Source organism: Carlito syrichta, unplaced genomic scaffold (genome assembly GCF_000164805.1).
Source record: "Carlito syrichta isolate Samal-C Ts95f unplaced genomic scaffold, Tarsius_syrichta-2.0.1 Scaffold315151, whole genome shotgun sequence".
In the NCBI taxonomy this organism is placed as follows: domain Eukaryota; kingdom Metazoa; phylum Chordata; class Mammalia; order Primates; family Tarsiidae; genus Carlito; species Carlito syrichta.
Genome location: NW_007259247.1, coordinates 248,347 through 256,673, shown reverse-complemented (window position 1 = coordinate 256,673; position 8,327 = coordinate 248,347). Strand labels below are relative to the sequence as shown.

At 37.5% G+C, this 8,327-nt stretch overlaps 1 pseudogene; it reads left to right on the top strand.

Annotated features, from left to right (window-relative positions):
• The first annotated feature begins 4,474 nt into the window (after positions 1-4,474).
• LOC103274977 lies at positions 4,475-5,332 on the top strand (annotated as a pseudogene).
• Positions 5,333-8,327: the final 2,995 nt, after the last annotated feature.

Genomic DNA, 8,327 nt, shown 5'->3' with positions numbered 1-8,327 from the left:
ATGACAAAAATTAAAACTCATATTATTCTTTACCCTGAGCCATCACCACTGTGCTTTTTGCGTGCCTTTTGTATGACTTTAGATTCCCCTAATAGTTCTATGTTGGATTCTATCTAAGCCCTTCCACTGCATATAAACTTATTGCTTTAGCTAAAGCTCTAAAATTAAATATATATATATATATAAAAAGTTGTTGGTATAAGGTATGTTTTTAATAAAAAGGATAAAGAAAAGATAAACAATTATATTTTAAAAATCTTATATGGTACATTTTTATTCTATAATAAAATGGCTGGTTAAAGAAAGTATAAAACAAAAATAAAAGGTTTAAGCATGTCCAAAAAAAATGGTATGAGTTTATCAAACATGGTAGGTGAAAGTTTACGAAGAAAGTAAAAAAATTCTATAAACACTTGAGGCTACAAAAGGTTCTATAAATTTACCATTAATATCATTACACTAATGCTAGGCCAACATGCTACTCAAAGATCAGAACATGAGCTTCTTAATTAACAATCTCCAAAAAAATTTTTCTTCTTTAAATAACAGAAGGGAGAAGAAAGAGACAAAATTCAATTAGCCCTTCCCCCACTGTCTTTGTTACAAAAAAGTGAGGTTTTTTTCTTTTCAAAATCATTGGACTATCATTTTGACTAAATAAGTAACTTTTATAATAACTACTGTGATTTTGTGTCATAACATGCTTTTAAAAAAACTTTAGTACTTAAGCTCTTCAAGTTCTTAATTCAGTCTCTAGGGTGAGATAAGCAGCAAGCTCCAGGAACCACACCTACCCCACCCCCTTCTAAATTGCCTAAAGGCCAGGTAAGTTAATTTCACTAACAACATTGCCAAATTGCTAACAAACTTTAAAATCTCCATCCAGGCACAAGGACACTATCCAACATAGGATGGGTGGCAAAATAACCTGGGCTTCACTCTCTAACTACCAATTGTTATAAAAATATATCAGACCTACTATAAAAACACACACAAAAAAACTATTTTCTCTTGCCAATCTTTACCTGTTTTAAATTTTCAATTTAAGCTATAACTTAACTACATGTCTCTCATGTTTTCAATCTTTCTTCAGACTTTCTATCAAAGTGGCTATATTTCCTTGTTAAAATACAACTATAGATAATTTACAAAAAAAAATTTCAACTTATGTTAATAAATACATACAGTTTATGGAACTTTCACTTTTCCAACATTGTTTTTTGGGACAATAACTCTTTTCATCATGGTTTACTTAATAATCTTTCCCTATGCTCTCACCTGATGTTTTATTACATCCAAATAACATTTACTTAAGGTTCTGCCATTTCCTGTTCATGCCCTTAACATAAATAGGTAGAGACATTGCTACGGCCCCATCTCAGCGGAAAATAAATACAAAAAATGATCTTTGCCCCATTTCCCAGGATTATAAAAATATTTCCAAGAGCAGGAATAAAAAAATTAAAAGTACCTATAAAAACAAACAAAAAAAAACACACAAAAACAAAAAACTTAGCTTATTCTTAGTCTTTTGGCTTCAGTGTAGCAATTAACAAACATTCAGACATTCTACTAAAAGACAAACAGCAGCCAATCCTATCCCCCCTAGGCAAATCTTCAGATACAAGATCAGGCACTCATTCCTTTTGATACTGCCTCAATGTCCCATACCTCTTATGGGCAGGGACATTCTAACCAAATTCCAGGCATCCATCACCTTTAACCTAAATACAGTCCTGTAACCCTTGGCCCCTTTCCTTTCTTAATTGCCATCCTCCTTACTACATTACTTACTTGGTCAACACCAACAAATCAGCCATCCACAGCCAAAGCTTTGTTGGCTATCACATACCTTCTCATTATAACTAGCTTCATTCTTATTAAGTGTCTTTCATAAAAAGTCACTCCATTTTCCTGACTCTCAGTAGTCCAACAGGGAGCACATTTTCTCAACTACTCACATCTAGGGAACCTTTCTAACTGCTTCCTATGTGTAGCCCTCAGTTGTCCCCATTTACGGCAGTACCATTCATAGGAAATCTTACCACCCCCTACACACAAAATCTTGTTCATTTCCCCCGATGATCAGGAATTCCCCTGTTCACAGCTTCAACTCAACCATCACTTGTCAACGTTACCTGTGCCCCACCTGGCTTCTTCTTCTGGTGCTGTCCCTAAACATCACTTAACTTTTCTTTTAGATATGTTCTCTTCCAGGTTCTCTATTTACCTCCACAGTCTACTCCAAGACAGCTGGTTACTTCTGCCCTCATGCCCACTGGAAGATTGGCTGGAACAAGTCACCATTCTACATTTACAAAAAACTTTCATGGAGCTCTCACCTTCAAAAATCTTCACCTTCAGTGCCTACCTCTCAACCCCATTCTGGCTGGTTCTGTGCCCTTCCCCCATCTCACCCCACAACGCCCACATCCAGCAGGAAGCAGCCAGAAAGAGTAACCACGCCCCTCTCCCAAATAAACAGAAAAGGTGGGAATGAAGGGCACAGGGAACAGTCTGAAGGGCATCTTCCGAGATGGTGCTAAACATTATATAGAACCAAACAAAGACAACAAAGGCCCTAAGCTCCGGCTTTTCCTGTGCACGTGAAGTTTAAACCTGTGCTCAAATAACTTCTCCCTATAGGAATACTACCTCATAGTCTCCTCCAATAAAACCCAAACACGGCACTGGCCGGCCCCTGCCAGGCCCATAAATATACCCCTCTCCCTGCATAGCTCTCTCTCTCCTTCCTTCTTTTTCTCTCTCTCTCACACTCTCTCGCCCTCTCTCCCCCTCTCTCTTTTCTCTCCCACCTCTCTCTCTCTCTCTCTCTCCCTCTCTCTCTCCCACCTCTTTCTCACTCCCTCTCTCTCTCTCACTTTTCCTCAGTTACAGTCCCTTCCTGTAACTGCCCCTTTAATAAATCTCTTGGTTCTGGCCGGGTATGGAGTCATTACTGGCGTCGAAATCCTTTCACTCACCACACCAAGGATATATATAACTAACTACAGTGCCTATGTCAGCCTCCTGCCAACTGCAAATAAGAATAAATCATCTACCCAAGTGAGATGGAATCAGAAAAATAATTCCAGTAATATGGAAAACAACAACAACAACAACAACAACAAAAACAGACTTCTCCAAGACCTCCAAAAGACCACAGCAGCTCTTCAGCAAATAACCTTAACCAAAATGAAATGCTTGAAATTCCAGACAGTATTCAAAAGCTTGATGATAAAGTTGATCAAAGAACTTCAGGTTAAAAAAAAAAAATTAAAAAGAAAGAAAAATTTAAAAACTATTTAAGACATGGATGAAAAATTCTGCAAAGAGATAACACCTAAAAAAATAAAAAGCTGAAATTCTGGAAATGAAAGAAGCATTGAAGCATTTAGGGACATATAGAATGCAGTGGAAAGTTGCAATAGTAGACTAGAACAAGCAGAAGAAAGGATTTCAGAACTTGAAGACAAGGCTTTTGATTTATCCCAATCATACAACAATAAAGAAAAAAGAGTCAAAATAATGGAATGAAGGCCCCAAGAAATATGGAATTATGTAAAATGTTCAAACCTAATAATCATAGGTTTGAGAGAAAGGAACAGGTTTGAAAAACATATCCAAAGGAATAATGGGATAAAACTTCCTTGGCCTTACCAGAGATTAAAGCATTCAGATATGAGAAGCCCAAAAGCCCCCAGATGATTTACTGCAAAAAAAAAAAGACATTCTCAAGCTATATAATCATCCAACTAAGCAAAGTTAATAAGAAGGAAATAATTTTAAGGGAAGCAAGACAAAAGAGTCAAATAATTTACAAAAGAAAAACTTGCAGACTAAGAGTAGACTTCTCAGAAGAAACCCTATAAACCAAAAGGGTTTAGTGGCCCATTTTCAATCTCCTCAAACAGAATAATTGTCACCCAAGGATTCTGTCCCTGCAAAACTAGGTTTCATACATGAAAGAGAAATGAATTACTTTGCAGACAAGCAAATGCTAAGGGAGTTTGTCACCACTAAACAGGCTCTACAAGACATATTCAAAGGAATACTAAATACTGAAACTAGAGGTTGAAATACACCAGTAGAAAAATGCTGGAAATAATAAAGTTCACAAGTTTTATGGAACACCAACACAATAGAGAAAATAAATTTAAAAAGCAACTAGATAACAAGTATGATGAGTAGAATATTACCTTATATGTCATTAGTAACTTTGAATGTAAATGGTATCAATGCCCCATTAAAAAGATATAGGCTAACAGAATGTATAAGAAACCCAACCCAAATATCTGCTGCCTTCAAGAGACCCAGTTAACTCACAAAGAGGTAATCCTATTGATTCAAGGGAAAGGAAAGGAAAAATATTCCACACAAAGATAAACCAAAAATGAGCAGTGATCATTTTCATATCATATAAAACAGACTTTATATAAACAATAGTTGCTCTCTTTCTCCAAAAGGACACCAAATGGTGGATGACACTGGTGCAGCAGGCCCCGGGGGCCCCAGAATAAGAAGCCATGGTGGCTTTCATGGGGGTTTTGGCAGCAGCTTCCACGGCCAAGGTCATGGCTGGGGTTGGGGTCGGGGGTGAGGTCGCAGAGCTTGCAGAGGCAAGGTCGAGGACAAGGAGTGGATACCCATCACCACATTGGGCTGCTTGGTCAAGGACATGAAGATCAAGTCACTGGAGGAGATCTATCTCTTCTCCCTGCCTATCAAGGGGTCTGAGATCATTGACTTTTTCCTTGGTACCTCTCTGAAGGATGAAGTTTTGAAGATCATGCCTGTGCAAAAGTAGACTCGTGCTGGCCAGCAGACTAGGTTCAAGGCATTTGTTGCCATCGGGGACTACAATGGCCACATTGGTCTAGGTGTTAAGTGCTCCAAAGAAGTAGCCACTGCCATTCGGGGGGCCATCACCTGGCCAAGCTGTCCATCATCCCTGTGCAGAGAAGCTACTGGGGGAACAAGATTGGCAAGCCCCACACTGTCCCTTGCAAGGTGACTGGCAGCTGTGACTCTGTCCTGGTGTGCCTTATCCCTGGCCCCAGGGGAACTGGCATCGTCTCAGCCTCCATGCCTAAGAAACTGCTCATGATGGCTGGCATTGATGACTGCTACACCTCAGCCAGGGGCTTCACTGCCACCCTGGGTAACTTAGCCAAGGCCACCATCTAAGACTTATAGTTACTTGAACCCTGACCTCTGGAAAGAGATGGTATTCACCAAGTCTCCTTGTCAGGAATTCACTGACCATCTTGTCAAGACCCACACCAGAGTCTCCATGTAGAGGACCCAGGCTCCAGCGGTGACAACAACATAGGGTTTTCATACAAAAAAAATGAGCCAAGCCCCCCCCCAAAAAGTTAATGTAACCAAAGCTGTGCTCAGAGGAAAATTTATAGTGCTTAAGGCCTATATTAATAAGAATGAAAGATCATACATAGACAACCTAACATCACACCCTAAGAAACTAGAAAAATATGAACAAACCAAACCCAAAGCAGCAGAAAAAAATAAATAATAAAGATCAGATGAAAACTAAATGAAATTAAAATTTAAAAAATACAGAGTTAATAAAACAAAAAGTTGGCTCTTTGAAAAAATAAACACAATTAATAGACCACTAGCTATATTAATTAAGAAACAAAGAGAGAAGATGCAAATTGGCTCAAAAAGGAAAAAAAGGAGACAGGACAACTGATGTGACAGAAATTCAAAAGATCATCCAAAACTGTTATGAACACCTTTATGTAAACAAACTGGACAATCTAGAGGAAATGGGTAAATTTTGATAAACATGCAATCCCCCAACCATGACTCAGAAGCAAATAGAAACCCTGAACTTTCCAAAAATAAAAAATGATATTGAAACAGTAATTAGAAATCTCCCCCCCAAATAAGTCCAGGACCTGATGGACTCACAAATGAATTCTACCAGACCTTCAAAGAATACTGGTACCAATTTTTCTGAAGCTATTACACAAGATTGGAAAGAAGAAAATTTTCCCTAACTCATTCTATGAGACTAGTATCACTGATACCAAGCTAGCAAAAGACACAACAACAACAAATAAGAAAGCTATAGACCAATATCCCTTAGGGGATGTTGAACATAAATGGACAAATCATCAACAAAATATTAACAAATCAAATTCAACAGCACATTACAAAAAAAAGCTCTATATGATAAATCCACAGTCAATGTCATCCTGAAAAGACAAAAGTTGAACACATTCCCCTTCAGAACTGTAACAAGGCAAGAATGCCCACTTTCCCCATAAACTCAACATTGGAAGTTCTAGCCAGAGCAAAGAAAAACTTATCCAAATTTAGAAAATAGAAATCAAACAATTCTGCATGCTGACGATATAATCTTATACCTAGAGAATCTTAAAGACATCTCTAAAAGACTCCTGGATTTGACAAATGAATTTGGTAAAGTTTCAAGATACAAAGTCAACACACATAAGTCATCAGCACCAATAGAACTCAAGATAAGTATCAAATCAATAACTCAATTCCATTTACAAAGCAACCAAAAAACTAAAATATCTAGGGATATATTTAACCAAGAAGTTGAATAATTCCACAAGGAGAACTACAAAACGCTAATGAAAGAAATTGCAGAAGATACAAGCAAATGAAGGAAAATCCCATGCTCATGAACTGGAAGAATCAACATTATTAAAATATAATCTAGCTGGGCTCAGTGACTCAGCCTGTAATCCCACACCCTTGGGAGACTGAGGTGAGTGGACTGCCTGAGCCCGCAGGTTCGAGACCCTCCTGGGCAACTTGGTGAGACCTCATCTCTACAATAAATCAAAAAATAAGCCAGGCATGGTAGTGCATGCCTGTAGTTCCAGCTACTTGGAAGGCTGAGGTGAAAGGATCACTGGAGCCCAGCAGGTGGAGGCTGAAGTGGCTAGGAGCAGCCACTGCACTTCACTTTGGGCAAAAGAGTGAGACTCCAACTCAAATATATATATATATCTACAGATTCAATGCAATCCCTAACAAACTACTAAAGTCATTTTTCACAGAATTTAAAAAAAAAAAATCCTAAAATTCATATGGAACTGAAATAGAGCCTGAATAGTCAAAGTAATCCTAAGCAAAAAGAACAAAACTGGGGGCATCACATTACCTGACTTCAATTTGTACTACAAGGCTGTAGTTACCAAAAGAGCATGGTACAGGTACAAGAGCAGACTCATCCACCAGTGGAATAGAATGGAGAATTCAGAAATAAACCCAAATATCTATAAACAAATTGATCTTTGACAAAACAGACAAAAACATTCACTGGGAAAAGAGACCCTATTTAACAAATGATGTTGTGAAAAGTGAATAGTTACATGCAGAAAAATGAAACTTGATCACTATCTCTCCCCATATACAAAAATTAACTTGAGAGATTAAAGATTTAAATGTAAGACCCCAAACCATAAATATCCTACAAGAAAATCTAGGAAAAAACGTTTATGAACATATGCATAGGTAAAGAATTTATGGATAAAACCTCAAAAGAAAATGCAATTAAAACAAAAATAACACAGAAATCAAAACAGAGATTAAAAGATACCTAGAAAGACATGAAAATGAAGAAACATTTTACCAAAATTCTGGGATGCCATCACAGCAGTAATAAGAGAGGAATTCATGTCTCTACAAATACACATGAATAAAATGGAAAGGTCACAAGTCAAAAGCCTAACAAATCACCTAAGGAAACTGGAGAAACAAGACCACCAAAACCCTAATTTCAGCAGAAGAATCTAGATCACCAGAATAAAAGCCCAAATTTGGGTCATAGCAGACAAAAACATAATACAAAAAGTCAATGAAATCCAAAGCTGGTTTTTAAAGGATAAAGAAGATTGATGAACCCCTGGCTAGACAAACCAAGAAAAAGAGAAAAAAGCCCAAATTAACACAATCAGAAATGGAAAAGATAAAGTCACAACTGACCCGAAAGAAATACAAAATATTATGAGAGATTACTATGTACACCTGTATGGAAGCAAACTCCATTACCTAATGAAATGTAGGACTTGCTTACATCACACAACTTTCCCAGGTTGAAAAAAAGAAGAAATAGAGACCCTAAATAGACCAATAGCAACCCAGAAAATTGACTATGTTATAAGGAAACTACCTACAAAAAAACCACACACACACACACACACACACAAAACCCAGGACCAGATGGCTTTCCAGAATAATTGTACAAAACATACAAGGAGAAACTGATACCAATTCCATTGAAAGTACTCCAGGCAATCGAGAAAGATCAAATCATTTTATGAAGCTAA